The 21,378-nt window shown below is 44.6% G+C and overlaps 1 protein-coding gene across 2 annotated transcripts in view; it reads right to left on the reverse strand.

The window, feature by feature from the left end:
- MTNAP1 (mitochondrial nucleoid associated protein 1) overlaps nucleotides 1-21,378 on the reverse strand; it is a 51,784-nt gene that overhangs the window by 23,623 nt on the left and 6,783 nt on the right. The window lies entirely within an intron of this gene.

A 21,378-nucleotide genomic window follows, 5' to 3' on the forward strand; every position in this document is an offset into this window, starting at 1 on the left:
CCAAGCGGACTAGGACTGAGAGGAACTAGAGGTTAAACAAAATCTGGAAGGCCACCCCTGTTCTGTCATGATATCTTTCTTTTTCTTTTCATATCCTCTTTATCTTGTTTACTTAATTTCAGTCAGACTGTTTGCTGTGGAGGATAACACCCCGGGGCAACAAATGTTTTGCTTCATTATGTCACTTAGATGTAATTTGGCCTACTACTCATATCCTGCCTCCATTCAACAATAGTTCATCAAAGTAGTTTTCCCATAAACCCCATGCAACATTGGCAGTTGGGATGGGAATTGTAAGCCAAAACATTGACTGGATATAAGGTTCTAGCAACATTACACTGAGCAAGGTATATCCCTGTCTGGAACTTTGGATGGTCTGAATCCCAGTATTTAACAAAACATTACTTCCTCCTCTTTTGGAGGAATATATGGAAGCCTATAAGAAGAACTGCCAAGTCAAATACAAGCTGATGACACTGAATCAAGATCTACAGTGATCCCCCGCTTGTTGCGAGGGTTCCGTTCCAGGAGCCCCCGCAACGAGCGGGTTTTCGCGAAGTAGCGCTGCAGAAGTAAAAACACCATCTGCGCATGTGCAGATGGTGTTTTTACTCCCACAGCGCTAGCGAGGAGCCGAAGATTGGGGGCGGCGCGGCTGTTTGCCGCCGGCATGGGGGGCTTCCTAGCAGCCCCCCAAACCCGGGTTGGGGGTCCGGGGGGCGCTGGCTCTCGGCGCTTTCGAGCTGAGTCCGGGAGCGAATTCGCTCCCGGACTCAGCTCGAAAGCGCCGAGAGACAGCGTGGACAGGCCGTTCCTTGGCGCTGTCTCTCGGCGCTTTCGAGCTGAGTCCGGGAGCGAATTCGCTCCCGGACTCAGCTCGAAAGCGCCGAGAGACAGCGTGGACAGGCCGTTCCTTGGCGCTGTCTCTCGGCGCTTTCGAGCTGAGTCCGGGAGCGAATTCGCTCCCGGACTCAGCTCGAAAGCGCCGAGAGACAGCGTGGACAGGCCGTTCCTTGGCGCTGTCTCTCGGCGCTTTCGAGCTGAGTCCGGGAGCGAATTCGCTTCAGGACTCAGCTCGAAAGCGGCGAGAATGAACGGCGTGGGCGGGCGAAGGGCGGGCGGCAGCGAGGAGTTTGCGTGGGCGGTGGGGAAACTCCTCGCTGACGCCAGCAAGAGGGGGAAGACCCAGGAAAGCCACCCAGCAGCTGATCTCCCGGTTGCCATCTACGCATGCGTGCCCATAGAAAAAACGCACGCATGCGTAGATGGTATTTTGACTTCCGGGTTGAAAAATCGCGAAGTACCCTGTTCGCAATGGTTGGGGACGCAATAAACGGGGGATCACTGTACATATAATTTCTGTTATCTCTCAGTAGTTGCAATCTATAAAGCATTTGAACATCACAGCAAGTTACTGTAACTCACTGGTAGATCATAACCACACTTCTTCCAAGACTTCAAGGTATAAACAAGCAGTAACCCTCCTCCCCCACACCCACACATTTGAACTGATAAGATTACCTAGTTGGGTAATGAAACATCTGCAAATAAGCTTAGAGAGCACTAAGACCTTCATAGTTCAACCTTGAACTTTTGCATTGAGACCAATAGAATTTCAGCATTCAGCTTGGGGAGCCACAATTCTGCCTGCCTGCCATGATCTAAAACCACAGTAAACTGAAACATTAGATAATAGCATTCTTTTCAGGGACACCAACATTTTATTGCATGCAAGTTATTCTCTCTTCCCTTTGTTCTATAAGCTGCTCAAAAAAATCTCCTAACCACAGAGCCGTACAAAGAATGACAGCTCCTCTTCTCCACTAAACGTATCGACACATACGTATTCTTTACATTAAAACGTGTGTTTTGTGTATACCAGCAGATGGCAGTGGTTTATAAAATCCGTATCTCTTCCACCTGCAGCTGTTTCTACTCCAGCCTTCACCTTTAATTGCCTGAGATGCAATCCTCCCAATTCTTGTACAACCTACATCTACAAAGCCTTTCACATTGCTCAAGGCGCAACACAACGGGAATGTGGGAGGTCCTGACTGACCCTGCCTTTTATCCTCTAGGAAAAGTCAAACCTGATCTCTATGTTCCTCTTGACACTTGAGTGACAACATGATGTTGTCATGACAAGGCTGATAAGAGCTGGGTTTCAGTGATTGGAGCCACTAGAAATGTGGCTTGTCTTAGGCTTTCTTTGTGATGCAATGGCATGAAATCTTTATGCAAACAAGTTTTGAATCTCTTCTGAGTACAATGCAAGTGACAAGGAAAGAGAAGGGCCTATATCTAGTATGTGTAAATGTAGCTTAAGATGATACTGGACTGGTTTGTAAAGAGAAATGTCAAATGATATCAGGGCTCTACTGTATCTCCACTCTTCCAGCGTGCCAGAGTCAGCTCCCTGTTGTGTAAGCAAATACATAAACAGACAATAAAGGATCTATCTGATGCTTAATCCTCATTACAACAGAAGTGTTAGTCTGGGACACTGATCCATTGTTATGGAACAAATAAAAGCAGCCTCTGGTTAGGGAGGGCCTTTATAAACTACTGAATGAGAGATTCGATCTGCGGTTTCCTAAGTAGCCAATGCAACAGGGTATGTATGAACCTTCAGATAAAGGGAAAGTCGTCTACTGTGATCTTGAAGCTCCGAAGAAAGCAAAATTGCACACTGTATGCCCCTGTGAAATCTTATTGTAAGCTCCTATATGTATTGGGTTAGATCAGGGGTGGCAAACTAGAGGCCTGTGGGATAGATTGCATCATGCATAGGCCACGCCCATCCCAGCTCCGTGAATGGGAAAAACATTGCGAAACATCACACGACGGCAACGTGACTCAGCAAGTTTGACACTGGTGGCTTAGATTATCATTTTTGGCTAGCATACAAAACATACCATATTTTTCAGAGTATAAGTATATATTATTTGGAGTACTGTATACCTTAGTTTTGGGAAAGGAAAATAGGGAAAAAGTAATCTGCCTACCAGGTATTCTTTAGTCTGGTCAGCTTCAGCAGATTAGTTTGCTGGTTTTGAGTCCACATGCTTGGTTGGGGATAATAAACAGTCTCTTAAAAAACTACTACTTTCTCTCTTTAGAGAGAGAAACAATGAGAAAATCAGGCAAAGGAAAGATCGCTTCACTAGCAAAGCATGGAAGATCGCTTCACTGTTGGCACCTCGTTAGGGCTGAAGAAAGGCTCAGCTGATTGTCAGAGGGAGCAGCAATGAAAGAAGCAGGCAAGGGGAAGATCACTTAGCTAGCAAAGCCCGTAAAATCATGTTAGCTCCTTTAAAAAGCTTAGTAAAAGCTACATTCAGAGTATAAGGCACACCCAAATTTTCAGCCTTTTAGGGGGGAGGGTACATCTTATAAAATATGGTAATTCTCTTGTTTAAGGCATTACATGAATGGCAAGTGCTCTTTTCTGTTGTATTTCTGCAAGCAGATAATCTGAGATCAACAGACTTGTCCTCAGGTTTGCAACTTGAAATCCTATTTCTTCAAATAATGCTTCTGCTGTGATGGTAGTCAAGAGTCTTTCAAAAAGAAGGGCCTTGACTAGGCAATATTTTACAAGTATTTTGAATACTATTGTCAGGTGCAAATAACCAGACCAATGGTGGGTTGCTACCAGTTTGCCCTAGTTTAGCAAACCGCGGTGGGAGGAGCCTCCGCCCACCCGCCCGAATGTCATTGCAGGCAATTATGCATGGGCAGAAGGGCAGCGCATGAACATTCACAGTTCCAAATTGGTAGCAAAGGTAAATGAAACACACTACTGAACCAGACCCACACTTGTAGAGTTCAAACTATTTTATTGTTCTATGCCTATTTCAAAGGAATCTTCCTAGACTGGCAGCTTTCACCTTGAAAAGACATTCAAAGGGATGTCAGATCTTGCCCTCTGACTAATTCCAGATTAATTTCCTGCTTCATCCCTCCTCCATACTGGAAAGGTTGCTCTCCAACAACTGTAAATGTTTGTAAAAATCCTGCCACAAATAAAGTAATAGAGAAGGTAATTTCCATAATTTGTCTTTCTCAACTTCATACTACATATAAACAAACTAGGAAAGAATTATTAGAGAAGTAAAAATTGGCAGAAACAAGTAACAACTTTTGCCCTTACCCCAACATTGTGCTCACGTTTGATTACATACTTCTGCTTCAAATGTTTATGGACTATACTGGTGAAGAAAGAATCCTACACACACACAATTATGTCTTGCCTCAAATTCTCCCAAAGCAAAATTCCTCTTGCCTTTCACGGGGGGATGAGGCACCTCAAGTAAATCAAATAATTAAGCAAAATGTGTTTCCATCATCCATTACAATTTGTTTAGCACAATTCAGAACAGGCCCTTAGTTATCTAATTGCCATTTATGAAATTTTGGGGTTCTGAAGGAAAATGCACAGAACGATGCAATTTTAGAAACCTTACTTTGGCTGAGAGACAAGTGATCTTTCAGCTCAAAGTAGCCTAACCAATTTTGGTATCTAAAGGGTTGGGGTCAGGGCGGATTCCCATTACTGTTGCTACCAGTGCGCTGCATACGTAGCTTCAGTCCTCTTGCGTGTGTGCGCATGCATCCCAGCATGTTTTTGCTTATGCACAGGAAGCAAAAACACGCTGAAATCTTGTGAGAGGACACACATACCCAAAAGCAAAAAGTCACTGAAATCTCACACACGCGTATCCTCTTACAAGATTTTGCTTCTGCACATGCGCTTGAAGCAAAAATATGCTGGGACACTCACACACAAGAGGAGTAAAGCTGCGCGCGCAGCACACTGTTTGCCACCAGTACGCCATCGCCTACCCTACCGTTAGCAATCCACTACTGGTTGGGGTTGATAAAATATTGCAATCTTCGATCTCATTCTTGCCAACTCCACGTTTGATACTCGTGGTTATACTAATCAAAAAGCCAGTTTTTAAACCTGGAAAACAGAAGTCTAGCATTTCCTATGTCACCCATAAGAAAGTATAATAAAATTTGATGTTAATTTTCTGTTCTACTTTCACCATTCACTAGCACTTTGGGGGACACCCGAATTCATTAAAGAAATTGGGGTGGTGGGGGAGAATAAATGGCATACTATTATAATTTTCCTAGTTCTTGTGAAAGACCATGCCAGCTGAGAAATCTGACAATTTCAGACTGTTGAAGGCGGTTACTCCCTTGCCCTTGTTAGGTCACACACAGACCAAAAAAACCCTCTACTGTAGGAATGAATAGCCACAGAGATATTTATTATTGTGGGTTTATGCATTACAATAAACCATTAAATGTGTGTCATTGGCTTTAGCTCAGCAGTTATTTCGGCCCCTACATTTCGCAAATACTGTCTTTACTCATTATCCTATGTCAACTAAGCTACAACAGTTATATTTTATCAGATTAATGGAGTTCATCTAGTCCAACCCCCACTCAAGCAGGAGACCCTACACCATTTCTGACAAACGACAGTCCAATCTCTTCTTGAAAGTCTCAAGTAATGAAGATCCCACAACTTCCAAGGGCAAGTGTTCCATTGGTTGATTGTTCCCACAATATTTAATATTTAAATCACAATATTTAACAGACAATATTTACAGACTGAATTAAATGATTTCAAAATCTGAAGGTTTGGGTTTCCGACACCAGATATGTTTAAGAATTCTTGCAGTATTTTCATATCTGGAAATGTGGTCCATGGTAAAGAGAAAGAATTGTCAGGAAAAAGTCAGAACACCAAAATCATTCACGTCATCTTCCATTTTCATTTGATATCACCAATTCGATATAGTTTCTAACTGCGGTAGATAAGTTATTTGAACCACACTCTGGGATAAACAGTCCAAAGGGAAAAGTGGCATCGAGTATATGAAAAGATGATAATTTTTTTTGCAAAAGTAGAAGCATCTGACCAATTTTTAAGACTGCTATCCAACCTAGTACCAAAGTATGTTGTGCTGATGAAATTATTTTATGTAAACATTTTAAGTATAAATAGTATTAGTTATATAATACAGGGTGCATTCCAAAAGTAATGCAATTTTTTTTAAAAGTAATTTATTGAACAGATTTGCACAAACACTTAAAATTCTTCAAAGTACTGTCCTTGGGCCTCTACACATTTTTTCCAGTGACTCTGCCATGACCGGTATGCACCCTGGAAAGCGTCTTCGGGGACTTCTTGCAAGGTCTTCATCATGACTGATTGGATCTCTTCTATGGATGAAAAACGCGCCTTGCCACAATGCACTACGAGTCCACAAGTTCCTGGCCAAAAACCAGGTGCCAACGCTACCCCCCACCCCCACCCCCATAGTCCTGACATCGCCCCAGGCAGACTTCTTTTTGTTCCCAGCCCTGAAAGGAACCCGTTTTTTGTCCATAGAAGAGATCCAATCAGCCATTACAAAGACCTTGCAAGAGGTCCCCGAAGACACCTTTCAGGGCGCGTACCAGTAATGGCAGAGTCGCTGGAAAAAAATGTGTAGAGGCCCAAGGACAGTACTTTGAAGAATTTTAAGTGTTTGGGCAAATCTGTTCAATAAATTACTTTTAAAAAATTGCATTCCTTTTGGAACGCATCCTGTAGAAGTTAAATAAGTTGAGATGCAAAAAATTATAAATTCAATGCTTAAAATATATTCAATACCAGTAGTTTTTAATCTCTCCAGTTGAACGGTTTATAAGCTGTGATCAGACCATTTATTTATTATTATTTACAGTATTGAAGAAGGGATATAAAGATATAAAAGATCAATTTCACTAATTTGTTTTGCTCTAATTTGAGAACGGGTTTTAGAACAGCAAAGAATATTACATAAATTAAGCAGAAAATACTAATTTTTTGCTGGGGGATTTTCAAGAGATTTGTATTTCATCTTTTAGCAAGATCCATCCTCTGGGCTAGTAAATTGCTAATTACACTTAGATATTTTGCAATTAATTCAAAACTGAGCTTTGATTTTTAATGAAGAGTTTCCATTTATAAATTACATCTGATATAGTTTCAGTGCAGTCACTGAAATACCACCTGTGAACATTTGACTTCTTAGAATGTAAAACTAAGATACTGTATTCTGAAATAAGCAGAGGTATAAATGACGACATAGATTTTTGGTTCTTGGGATTTACATACTGCTTGCTTAAATATCTAGAAATAATTTCTTTCCACAGATAATTAGCTAATGACCTATGTATTCTAGCTACTGTGGCTATGAAAATGGAAGAGTAATATCACCTACTGACTGTTTAGAACAGGCCAACCTTGGCCACTTTAAGACTTGTAGACTTCAACTCCCAGAATTCCCCAGCTACCAATTCTTAAGATTTCCATGGTTGGCTATCCCTATCTAGAGTTCTAGATTAAACATCTCCCATACAACCAACCTCCGGTTTTTCACCTAATAGTTTTTCAGAAGCCCTTCTTTCCAATGAAATGTAGGAGGGTTATAAAATCTTCAGTATTTTAGCTGTTGTTCATCTGCTGTTAAAGAAGGTAATACTGTACCATACAAGCCAACCAGCATTTGGGAAAGGGATGTGTTTTAAAAGATTGCTATTTTATTTGTACAATTTATGGACATGACAGGAAAATCTGATACTGTACAGAAGACCCGTTGTACCTACCTGAACGGTCTTCTCGATGCACTGGAAGGAGAGTCCAACATGGGTATTTAACCAATCCTATTGGTAGAGACTGAGTAAAAAATTAGCATAATAAATAGGTACCGCCCCCTTGCAGTCCCCCATGAGCTCAGTTTTAAAAACGAAAGGCACTTAAGAGGATAACCAACTTTTATTGAACAATTCAATAACTCAAAAGCCAACCCAACCTCCGGTGTCCCTGAACTTCTACTACCAGGTGGGTTTGGACTCTCCTTCCAGTGCATCGAGAAGACCGTTCAGGTAGGTACAACGGGTCTTCTCCACTGCATCTGGAAGGAGAGTCCAACATGGGATATACCAAAGATCTTAAAGCCCATGGGAGGGAGAAGGTCTAACTAGGGACTCAGGAGAAACACAAACTTTCTGAAGAACCCTCCTGCCAAAAGCTGCTTCCGCTGAAGCAAAGGAGTCCAACTTGTAATGCCTAATAAATGTCATAGGGGCTGCCCAGGTTGCAGCCCTACAAATGTCCTCTATCGATGCTTGTGTAGACCAAGCCGCCGACGTCGCTGCACTCCTGGTCGAGTGAGACGTCAGCCCTTCCGGAACCGTGTGTCCTCCGGCCTTATAGGCTTCCGAAATACAGTCCTTAATCCAACGACTAATGGATTTTGCCGATAGTCCAAGTCCCTTCCTATATTCAGAAAACGATATAAACAGAGATTCAGATTTTCGGAACTCCTCCGTCCTTCTAATGTAAATTTTCAGAGCCCTTCTGACATCCACCTTATGCCACAGCAATTCTGATGGATGGCTCCCGTGAGTACAGAAATCAGGGAGGATTAATTCCTGCTTTCTATGGAACGCCATGTTTACCTTTGGTACAAAGGCGGGATCCAACCGAAGAACCACCCTATCTGGATAGAAGACGCAGAGGTCAGGTCTCACAGATAGGGCCGACAGCTCCGACACTCTGCGCGCAGATGTAATAGCCACCAGGAAGGCTGTCTTTATTGAAAGCAACCTAATCGGTATAGTCCTCAATGGTTCGAAAGGAGGTTTAGTTAAGGCCTTAAGCACCCAAGTAAGGTCCCAGGATGGAAATCTCCTGATTGGTGGGGAATGTTTGTTCGTGGCTCCCTTAATAAAGTCTCTAATCCAAGAGTGCTGAGCTAATGACCGAGACTCTGAAGTTTGAATCATGGTGGAAAGTGCTGCCACCTGTCTTTTTAAAGTATTAGGGGCTAGGCCTCGCTCTACCCCTGCTTGTAAGAACTCCAAAACAGTGATTACCGAGGCATCTCTAGGATCCCGTAAGTCCTTGTTGCAAAACTTACAAAATGCTGCCCAAGTCGCCTGATAAATCCGAGAGGTCGATGGGCATCTGGCAGCCTGCATTGTATCTATGACCTTCTCTGGTAAGTCCAACTGCTTCAATTTATGCCTTTCAAGTGCCAACCTGTCAAGTGCAGCCATTGGGGATCCGGGTGTTGCAGGTTCCCCTGGCTTAGCGAGATGACTTGATCGGGAATTCTCCACGGGGGTGACACTGAAAGCTCCACTAAGTCTGCGAACCACGGACGACATGGCCAGTGTGGTGCTATCAAGATCACCTCCGCTGCCTCGTGGAGAATCTTTTCCACCACCCTCGGGATGAGATTCACGGGGGGAAAAGCATAGAGGAGACAGGGAGGCCAAGGTGACAGTAGGCCGTTGGTCCCCTCTGCCCTTGAGTCTGGAAACCGTGTGAAGAACCTCGGAAGCTGAGTGTTCTGGCTGCTGGCAAACAGATCCACTATGGGAACTCCAAACCTCTGGGTCAACTGGTAGAACAGATTTGGATCGAGTCTCCACTCTGACGGGTCCAGAGTTGTCCTGCTGAGCCAATCCGCTGTGGAATTGCTGATCCCTGCGATGTGCTCCGCAGCCAAGGATGCCAGATGGATCTCGGCCCAGTTGAAAAGTCTCGTAGTCTCCTCCATAAGCCGCTGTGACCTTGTGCCCCCTTGGTGGTTCAGGTGGGCTCTGGTCGCTACATTGTCGTTTAAAACAAGTACATGTTTGCCCTCCACTATGGGGGCAAAGGCTAATAGGGCTAGAAACACTGCCCTCAGTTCTAAGAAATTTATATTGACCGAAGCCAGTTCTTCCACAGTCCACTGTCCCTGGGCCATATGTCGCCCCAGATGGGCACCCCATCCTTATAAACTGGCGTCTGTGGTAAGAATGAGACGGTCCTGGGTGCGAAAGGGAGAACCTTCCTGAATTGCTGCGGTGGTCCACCACTTCAGCGATTCTCTGACTCTCTTTGGTAATCTGATTGTTCTTTGCGAGTGGCTGACCTTGGCCCTCTGAGCTGGTAAGAGGAACCACTGGAGGCCTCTGATATGGTGTCTGGCCCAGGGAACTATACCTATGGCCAACACCAACGTCCCCAATACTTTTGACAACAGTGCCAGTGAAGCCCATCTGTGGCGGACCAAGTCGGTAACTAGGCGATGAATATTCTCCTGTCTTTCGAGAGAAAGGGTTACCTTGCCTGATAAGGTGTCGATGATCGACCCCAGATGTTGCAGTCTGGTCGCGGGAGACAGCTGGCTTTTCTCCATGTTGATGGTGAAGCCATGGGCTTCTAGCGTCTGTACTGTTCTGGCTAGGTCCTCTCTGGCCTGACCGGGAGACCTGGACAAGATAATTATGTCGTCCAGGTAGGCCATCAGTCTGATGGAATGAGACCGAAGGTTGGCCGTCAGAGCGTCCAGCAACTTGGTAAAAGTGCGTGGGGCTGAGGAAAGGCCGAAGGGCATGGCCCTGTACTGGTAATGGGTACCTTCTGAACAGAACCTGAGGAATTCCCGAGTGCAGGGTGCACCGGCACATGGAGGTATGCTTCCTTCAAATCTATCGAGGTTAACAGATCTCTGGAACGTATCGAGGGGAGGATAATCTGTAAGGAGTGCATGTGGAATCTCCTGTACCTTATGAAGATATTGAGCTGTTTCAAATTTAGTATCATCCGGTATCCTCCTGATGACTTGGGGACCAGGAAAATTCTGGAATAAAACCCCCTGCCTACTTCTTGTGGAGGAACCTGTTCGATGGCTTGTATCTCTAGTAAGTGAGCAATCTCCTTGCGGATCTGCTGTCTCTTTTGTAGATCCCGGAGCCTCGGGCATTGTACAAATCGGTGAGGGGGATGCCCTATAAATTCCAGATGGAGTCCCTTCGATACGGTGGCTAGTACCCACTTGTCTGAGGAAGTGAGGTGCCAGGAGGGGCTGAAGTGTTGCAGCTTTCCTCCTATTGGTAGGGCACCGGATGAGTCATTTGGAACGACGGAATCCTCTCTGGTTGCCTCCCCGAAAGGGCCGCCTGGACTGTTGATAGCCTCTCAGTCGATCCTGATAGGATCCGCGATCACTCCTGAAGGATTGCTGCGAATACTGGTTCTGGTTAAAGCTTCTCTGCGTCTGCCCTGGTCCAGTAGAGGAGTCCCAACGTGGGTTCTGGCGCCTCGTGTAAGGAGTGAATCGGTGGTCCTGGCACCTGTTGGATTTGGGTAGGACTTTCCACTTGTCCTTGTCCTCGATGAGGACTTTATCCAAAATCTCTCCGAAAAGCATTGATCCCTGCAGTGGGGCCGATGCTAGGCGCCATTTAGATTTCAAGTCCGCTGGCCAATTCCTTAGCCACAACAGTCGGCGTGAGGACAGTGTAGTGGCCATGCCTCTACTAGCGAACTTAGCCGCGTGGAGGGTAGCGTCGGCAGAAAACTCAGCTGCCGCCAGTAACTTGCTTAGATCCTGGCGAAGTCAGCTCTCCTCTGGGCCGAGGCGTGACTCTTGCAGCCACATGATAGAGGCCCTATTGAAAAAGGAGGCCGCGGCAGCCGCTCTGAAACCCCATCCAGCCATCTGGTGAGTCTTGCGCAATAGGGTTTCCGCCTTCCTGTCCTCTGGTTTCAAGCTTTCCCCCGTCTCTGACGGCACCAGGGCACTAGAAACCAGCGTGACTACCGGCTGGTCAATGGGGGGAAACTCCAGAAGCTTTTCCACCTCCTCATCAAATGTGTAAAACTTTCGTTCCAAGTTCGAAGGCCCCTGGGCCGCTGCGGGTTGTTGCCAAGGCTTTTTAACTCCCTCAACAAAAAAGTGTGAGGCTGGGATGTGGTCAGACTCGGGTTGGGGTTCCCTTAGCAGGGAAGCTGATGTCTTGCCAGTCTCTGCTTCAGGTGTTTTGGCAGCTCCCTGTAGATCCATCACTTGCTTTGCTTTGAAAAGTAGGGTCCTAAACAGTGCAGGCTTGAACAGACCAGCCACTGGCTGCTGCTCTGGAGTGTTCTCATCCTCTGAAAACTCATACTCCTTGTCACTGTCCTCGCCCAATTCCGGTTCCTCAGAAAGAGACCCCAAACCCGAGGGGGGCGGTACCGGCCAAAGGTTTCTTGCCTGAGTCTGTGCACAGTTTGTGTACTGGCCTGCCCCAGCATTCACTCCCTGAGCATAGACATTCGCGATGATTTCCTGTAGATCTGGAGGCATGTGTTGCCATGAACCAGTCTGAGATCTCAGCACTGCCACCGTAGGGGTAAACGTGGCTGAAGGTGCCTGGGAACTCCGCCTTGTAAGCCCTGATGGCTCAGGTCTGGTCCAGGATAACGTTGGAGATGGGGCCTGTGGTAATGTCATGAATTGCCCCTCTGGAGACCAGTCCCCCTCTGGCAAAGTCCCCATGTGCCCAAAGGTTGACTGTGGGGTCATAGGGTCAGGTGTGGCTGCCTGCCTCTGAGTCAATGGTACTGGCAAGGGGGAGGGGTGTAGCGCTGCCTCCAATTTCTTTTCCAGCGCTTTTATGCGCTTCTCTGCCTCCTTTAAAGAGGCTGCCGAGGCAGGGGACTGGGAGGGTTTGGACCTCTCTTTATCCTTCCCCTTAGTCTTCTCCTTGCTCACCACTGGGGAGCTGGATTTTTCACCACTGGGCTTGTCCTCCATCGTACTCACAGCTCTGGTGGTCTAGATGAATTGCCCGGTAAACAGCCTCTCAGCATGCCTTGTCACTTAGCAATGAAAAATGGCTGCTGGTGACCTCGCCCTTGCGGCTGCGCAGTAGAGCCCAAAGCTCAATTTGCGCCTCTCGGCTGCTGGAAGCCCTTCCATTTGGCGCCTTCGCGCTCCGTGGGGGAGTCTCTCCAAAATGGCGCTGCCCAGCGTTTTCGCGGGCTTCAGCGCCCTCCCCACAAGCCTGCCGCCAAGCTGGGCTCACCTAGCCCGTCCTCGATCGTCCGGTCTAAGATGGACTCCTCGCCGGCCCGCCGCAGTGGTGGCTGTTGTTTTGACAGCGGCGGCGGCGGCGGCTTTTCTTTTCTCGCTGCCCAACAGCTGATTAGGGCTCCGGCGCTGCTTCTGGAGCCCTCCGGGGCATTTCCATCCTCGAGCCTCCCAGTGGGGGGGGCGGACCCCCCCACCTTCGGCTCGCAGCCCTCGTTTGACCGCTGGGGCCAGTGACTCCGGGCTGAGGTGCTCCTCTTGGGGGCAGTTCCCTCGGGGGGAAGCAGCCCCTAAGGAGATCGTTGGGGGTGTTGTCCGCGGAGGACAGAGACCCCTTCATCCAACGCTGATCAAACCTGTAAGGAGACAAAAGAAACAAGATTAAACTGGTAAAAAACAGTCAAATATTCTTTTAGCAAAACTCAGTATGTCTCTACTCTGGGACTGAGTTTTTAAAACTAAGCTCATGGGGGACTGCAAGGGAGCGGTACCTATTTATTATGCTAATTTTTTACTCAGTCTCTACCAATAGGATTGGTTAAATACCCATGTTGGACTCTCCTTCCAGATGCAGTGGAGAAATATGTATTCAATATCAAGGAATGCAATTATGTAATTGCACTATTAAGAGCCTTCATGTTTGATTGCTACAACTAAAGCTGTGAGTTGTTCAGGAAAGCAATATTTCAAGTTCAATATTGTTCTGTCAGGCTCTCTGGTAGAATCCTCCCAAAAATTCACAAGTACAAATTTCAGACACACAAACGTTTGAAAATTCAAAACAATGTTCTTTATAATGAAAATTCACTTAAACCAAGCCCTCTTTTGGTATAGCAAAGAGCACTCGTCTCCAAACAAACTGGTAATTTGTACAAGTCCCTTATCAGTTCTGTGATACTTATCTTGCAGTTGTGAGGCAATTCACGGTCCTTCTTCTTTCACAAAGTGACACACACTTTGCTCTGGTTTAGTTTCAAAGCGGGGGAAAATCAGCACACAAAAAGTCAAAGTCAGTAAAGCAGTCACGAAACACAAGGATCAGATAATCCTCCACAATGGCCAAACCCACAGGCTGCTATTTATAGCAGCCTCACTAATTACCACACCCCCACCCAACCACAGGTGGCCTCATTTTCTTTGATAATAATCTCTGTTGTTGTTGCCTATGCATTGCTCTCCCCATGCGTGGCAGTATCATTAACTCTTGTTCTGAATCCAAGGAGGAGCTAGATAATTGATCTCCTTCTGAGCTGTCTGCCACTCTTCTCCTCCCTGTCACTCATGTCTTCTTGGTCAGAGGAGCCTTCATCAGCAGATTCTACCGGGGGGGGGGGGCAAAACAGACCTGCAGCATGTGGATGTCTTCCCCACATCCACAGTCCTTGGGGCAGGAGCAGGGCCAGAGCTAACCACAACAAATATACTCCTAAATTGTTGGCAAGCAAGCATCCCAATCGAAAGGAAGGCTCAAGTGGGAAATTAATCTGGAATCATTACATAAACATAAATCTGACTGCTCCTTCCAGTGCTTCTTAGCCTTATCTAATCTTTCCCAGATTGAAAGCTACTAGCCTGGGTAGATTCCAGTGAAATAGGCATAGAACAGTAAAGTAGCATTTTTGAACTGTACAAGTGGGGGGGGGGGGGGGGGTGTTTCTGGTTGTTGGCACCTGATGTAAGTGCACAGATGAGGGATTTTCTCTTGCAATAGAAATGAACTACAATCTTCTGCTTTAAGTTAAACGCACTCCTACCAACCATACTCAGAAACATCCTCTGGCATTGACAGGTAGTCCTTGACTTAGAGCCACAGCTGAGCTTAAAATTTCGGTTGTTAAGCAAGACAACTGTTAACTTGAGTTTTGCCTCATCTTTTGGCCACAGTTGTTATTATATTATGGAGGTTATTATATTGATAACATGATTATTAAGTGAATCTGGCTTCCCCACTGTGTTAGAAGGTCGCAAAACATGATCAGATGACTCCAGGGCATGGCAACCATCATAAATACATGCCAGTTGCTGAGTGTCCATGTATTGATCATATGACTATGGGGATGCTGCAGCAGCCATGTGAAAAACATTCATGTCACTTTTTTTAGTGTTGTCATCACTGAACCATCACTAAATGAATGGTTGGAAGTTGAGGACTACCTGTACCAAACCTTGCTGGTAAAATTAAAAGCTGATATTCAGGTTACATTACTGATTGAAATAAATCTAATTTTGTTTTTGAGATCAACTATATCTATAGCTTACCATAAGAGGTTAGAACAGGGATAGGCAAAGTTGTCTTTTCTATGACATCTGGACTTCAACTCCCAGAATTTGTGAGATAGCATGATTGGCTTAGGAATCTTGGGAGTTGAAGTCCACAAGTCATAGAAGAGCAACTTTGCCTACACCTAGATTGGTATGTATAATTTGGACTGACTAAAATACTTGGGTTTACATTTTTTTATCAACTATATCACAATATTTGAATTAAATATGCCAAATTAGATGGTTATTGTTCTCATTAAGTCTTCAGAGAAGATCTTATCAGAATAAATATTGTATTTAGATTAATGTATATTTTAAGAGGCATTCCAATATTACTCATGCAATTCTATATAGATACAAAATAAATGCCATTATTATAAATAGATGCCATAAGGTATGTTACCTTATGATAATTGCAGCTTTAAGTTGATTTTGGCATACTAATGATGCCCAGAAATGGGACATCCCTTTCCTGTCACCAGACACCTGTTCAGCATTGCACAGAAGTATATGGGTTGCATTTAATGAAAAGAGCAGTAGCAGCTATATGACATTTAAGCCAATCTTTTAACCATGGCTTTCTGATGACAGTCCCACTCTAATGCTTTCCAAGGGAAGGCAGCCTGGTGTCCGTCTTGCTGTTTTTTTCTTCAGCATGCCAACATTTTAGTTGTTTCTATCACTTTCAGTGCCTTGGTATAACTTTTGTTACAAATAGTGATTTTAGTATTTCATCTGCATTATATTTTATGAAGCTAGATCATGTTTATCTGTGATTGTATTACTGTGTTGAATTTTATTGTATTGTGACTTTAGTCATTTATTTAACAGCATTTATGTCCTGTCCTGCTAGAGACAACAAGCAATTAACAAGCAAATAAACGCATACAAATAGCAATAATAGTAAGGAAACAATAGTAAGGAAACAAAACTCATACAAATAACAGTAATAGTAATGAAAGAAAGATGTGACAAAAACAGATTTAGAAAAATGCATTTTATTAATTTTACTACTAAAGTTAATAATAGAAAATATTTTTATTTTACAAAAACATAAATAACATAATAGTTTGCAATTCTTTTCTACATGATTGTCATCCTGAAGATTGATCCAGGAAATGTATTGATAGTTACATATGAAAACATTTAGATGCATCACATTCATTTTAATTCCATGATTTTAAGACATTGTTGTTTGGTTTTAATGTCACTATTGTTATTATTGCTTTGCTACACTGAGAACCTGATCATTATGACTACAAATTATGGCATCTGAAATTTAATAAATCTAAATATTAATACTTGGGGGAGGCTGTCCTAGAGGACCTTTAGATGGGCAGCCAATAGGGTTAAGTGGACCTGGGCTTTTGCCTGGCCCACCTCTTGTGCTTCACAGTTTGACCTTCTGGCAGTAGTAAGTCCTAAGCAGAATCAAGATATTTTAAATCTATTCACATTAATTAATTAATTAAATCAACGTACAGATATCACTCCTGAAATGAAAAAAACCCTAAATAATAAAATAAATAAATTGTGCCAGATTAAATGCAATTCAACCAAAAACTATTAAAAAACAAACAACCAGTTAAAATATCTATGGAGGGATTCTCAATCAATCCCGGTCATGATTGTCCCAAAGGTGCTTTTTCAAGAGGCAACTGAACTTTCTGGCTTTCTTTGAAGACATTTTGCTTTTCATCCAAAAAGCTTCTGCAGCTGTGACTGGATGGGGGGAAATGGACAGCTGGTCATTTGCATTGCGTCGGATGCAGAATAACACAGAGACATGAAAGCTGGGTAACAAGGGTCACCTTATTGAAATATAAACATAGAGACCGGCAGAGGTCACTAAATGGGGCGGAAGTTCCTATATACAACATACTCGGGCACTAAATGGGTGTAACTCCTTGCCTGGGCAATGCGAGGCTATCTTCAGCCTAGGCCCAGCCATGGAAGCCACGCCTCAGGTGTGTGTGAGGGCTCACTCCCATGACCTGGAACCAGAAATGACGTAAGTGAGCCCCAGAGGCAACCCCTTTCCACCACCCTGGCCAGGTAGGTTGAGTTGTGCAAAGGGGCAGCCCATCGTCTTCCAAAAGATGTCTAATGGAGAACACCCAGTTGCTACTGATACCCCTTTTCTGCCCCGCTACTGCAATGGCAGTCAGTCAGTTCTCTATCTTGGCCCCCTGACTCCCCCCTAAGCCTGCACCAGCTCTTGCAGGCACCTCTGCAGGTCTGATAGAAACATGTCATTTCCGACATCTGATAAGTGAACTCCATCGTCCCTGTAAAGGTCAGGTACATGCAAACGGATGCCTAGGTGTCTGATCACTGTACCCCCATCTGCTTTAAACAACTTTCCCACTGCTTTGTTAACCTGTATTCTAGTCCTGTCAACCGCCCTAGGTTTGCTGGCATATCTCCATACCTTCGGTAGAAGGAAATGCCACCACACAAATTGTTGGGCCATAGACTCCGCAAGACCCACAGGTGAATCTTGACATTTTATTTATTTATTTATTTATTTATTTATTTATTTGATTTGATTTGATTTGTATGACATACCAGTACCAAGCCCTTCAAAACAACGAGGTCGTTGCCACCGATGTGCAATACCAACCATCTGGGTCCTGCCCTTCCGGGGCTCCAACCTTTCAACAATGGGAGAAGCCCATCCCAACGAAGACCTCTGTGCCCTAGCCATTCAACTTTGGCCCAGCGCCTTAGCGACAGCTGCGTTCCCCAATGTTTTTAGCAAGAATCAAATGCCCACTTTCCGTGCACTCCCCTTTGTGCATACGGAACATCTCATTGTATTGTATCCAAGCAGGGCCATCATACTTGTAATGAGTTTTTACTATTGTATCCATGTACTTCATCATGGCCCTAGCCTGGCTCATGTCTTTTTCCATCTTGACATGAAAGTACGTCATATAACCATAAAGCCATGAGCTCAGGCTCCTATCTACCTTGGTTTTCTTTTGTTTATCCGTTCCACCCTCATCATCGTTCTCTTTCGTGGGCACCTCCCTGTTTAGTAGCGAAAACACATCTATATAGTAATCGCTCAAAATCTTCTCGTTCACGGTGTGATTTAGATAGACACCGAGCATGGTGGGAGAATATCCCTATGACATGGTAGGTGCGTTGGCAAAAGGCCCAAGGCTGCCTCCCCCCAAAGCTTCTATCTGAGTCCATCCTATTTGTGCTATGGCTAGCATATTACCCCCTTGTTTGTTACCCATGCTCTGTTCACCAGTGGGGGTAGCAGGTGTCTGGGCCCCCAAAGCAGAGGTGTTGGACTATACTTGAATACCAATCATGCCTGTAGGCCCTCCCCCTTCACATGAGCCTACCATGTTGATTAGATTTTGGTCGGACTCACTCCTAGGTTGCACGTCTCCATTCTCTCCTTCCTGCTGGTTCTCTGGGCGCCCTGTTGTCTGTCCACAATCAGAGTAAACCACAGTGCAGGTTTGCTCTGACTGAAGCTTCAGCTGGCGCTTCCGTGGATATCCTTGCTGCTGCCTCAGGAGTCCGGTTGCCCCCCGACCTCATCCAAGCTTCCATTGCGTCCATGCGATCTACAAGCTTAGAAAGAATATAGGAGGGCAGGCCCGTATCCTTTTCCTTTCTACCTTTCCTCCCATTGTCCTTGCTAACCCCTTCCTCCTGTCTAACCTTGTAAGAAGGTTAGACAGGAGAAGGTTGGGAAGTGTTTTTAATAGGAAAGTGAACACAAGAACAAGGGGACACAATCTGAAGTTAGTTGGGGGTAAGATCAAAAGCAACATGAGAAAATATTATTTTACTGAAAGAGTAGTAGATCCTTGGAACAAACTTCCAGCAGACGTGGTAGATAAATCCACAGTAACTGAATTTAAACATGCCTGGGATAAATATATATCCATCCTAAGATAAAATACAGAAAATAGTATAAGGGCAGACTAGATGGACCATGAGGTCTTTTTCTGCCGTCAGACTTCTATGTTTCTATGTTTCTAAGAAGGTATAGCCTCCGCTTGGGGCGAGAGGTAGCCTCAGATTCAACATTTTTTTGCTTATTATTTCTGGGGCCATGATCACGCTATCCCAATATCACTGATTCAAAATATTTTACTCTGGGTGTGGGTTTAAACCAAAAGGGACACCTCATACTAGACATAGCTCAGCAGGTCCAAATTCCACTCCCACGTGGTAATTGGGGATGAAATCAGTGAAATGCAAGGGTGAATTCAAACAAAGGGCAATTAAAACTCTAAATTTAACATTCAGAATTGAGTCAACCTTGAGCAGGAGGAGATATCAGCTCCAAATGAATGCAGGAAACAGCCAGGCGTAATAGCCTGCAGCCTGCCCTCAGATTCTTCAGTAAAGTATTGAACTGGACAAGCAGATAGCTGTGTACACAGAGCAGCCCAAAAAGCAATGCACTAGTCACTACAGGGGTGAATCCTACTGGCCCACCCTCCAATCACTCTTTCTCCACCCAGCACCTCTTGCTAAAGATAATCACAACAGAAAAGGAAAAAATTGCAGCAATCCACTCAAGCAGCACTGTTTAGCCCCTTCTCGTCCTATACTAAACAACTCCTCTCCCCCCCTCTCTCCCCCCCCTCCCCCCCACCCCACTATTTGCCAGTTTGGACTCATTGGTGCCTTCCCCGATTGTCTGGCCACATGCAGATGTACTGCTGTGCCCACACCAGCTGGCAAAAATCCAAAATCCAAGTCCACTCAAGTCTTCCTAAATCCGCTTGCTCTTCACCTGTCTGCTCTTGGTTGCAGTCAGGTAGAAAAGGGAAGATCTGAGCGGCTTGCAGGCCCTTAAAAAGGAAGTTCGCTCTACCCAGGCCTCCCACAACCTCTCACAGTCATGCAAGGGCTGCTGGGCGTTCTACCACCCAGCTCCAGGAAGCTGGATGCCACGTTGTCCGGCCCCGACGCAAATGTCGGCTCGGCGCTGGGGGCACCCAGCCTTTCAATTCTTTTAGCAAATCATTAAGCTCACACGGAGGTTTATCTGTGTCATCCGGTCATAGGGGCCATTTATGTCAAAATTGAACAGCCCTATCTCAAGAGGGGGAGGGATACATCATCTATCTCCAATCTGCAACACAGTTCCAAAAAGGCTCCATACCCATTTGCACCACTGAGATGACTCTGATGATACAGAAAAGCAACTTTGGGACAATCAGTCGAGATGAGCACGAAACCTCCCAACTATTGCCAAGTGGGGGAAAAACCCCACTTCTTACAATAAAGGCCAAACAATTAACTGAGGGTATGAGGTTACCCCCGCTAATACTAAAGTGAAAAATAAACCCAGTTATTTGAGTGCACACAAAAAAATCAGCTTTGGTTTAAAAAAATGCCTCTTTTTTGCCTCTACAGACAAAGTTCTGATCACAGGACAATTAAGCTCCTTAATGGCATGGATTTCTTTCTCCAGAAGTACTATATGGTATTATTAATGTTACTTCTCTGCTGTAATATATTTTTAAAACTGTTGTTGTGATACTATTGATTGTTTGATGGTATCGTTCCAACACTCACTGAATCTATTTTTGCTTTCTTTCTGTTAGCAAGGTTCTAAGAAAAAAAGTTTACCTGCTACATCTGTCTTATGTCATGATTAATTTGATAAACCTATCAGTCCTTCGGGAGTGGGTGGCATACAAATTTAATAAATAAATGAATAAATAAGTAAAGTTTAACTACAGTAGGATTTTGTCTATAGCAAAAAGAGGCAACATTTGGAGACCACCAAATTTATTTGGAATTCTTGAAGCAGGCCATCCATGTTCCCACAAGTTGCCAAGAGGTGCCCTTCTTCATTCACTGTCATTCACAGGGGTGTGGCAAGTCATAGGAAGCTACTTTATTAGAAGTCAAGGAAGTGAGATTGCACCTCCTTTCTTGGGGCGATGTTCCAGAAGAAACTGCCTTATTTCTGGACAGGTGGCCCTGTTTCCAAGAAAAGTGCCAGACTCTATCTATTCCGTATACCATGTTTATATCTAAATAAGATCTGTAAGTAGATGATAGTAACTGCATCTTTATCAAATGTATTTACATTATAAAATTATTTGTTGCACAACTTGTCGCCTGGCGACTCTGCAATGTAGTCTGCCAGATTTGCACATATTATCTCATCTTGCTTGCATGGGAGGCCTGATATAAGCAACAAATTTTTAAAGATATCCCTGAGACAGAA

The sequence above is a fragment of the Erythrolamprus reginae genome, chromosome 2 (assembly GCF_031021105.1).
Source record: "Erythrolamprus reginae isolate rEryReg1 chromosome 2, rEryReg1.hap1, whole genome shotgun sequence".
In the NCBI taxonomy this organism is placed as follows: domain Eukaryota; kingdom Metazoa; phylum Chordata; class Lepidosauria; order Squamata; family Dipsadidae; genus Erythrolamprus; species Erythrolamprus reginae.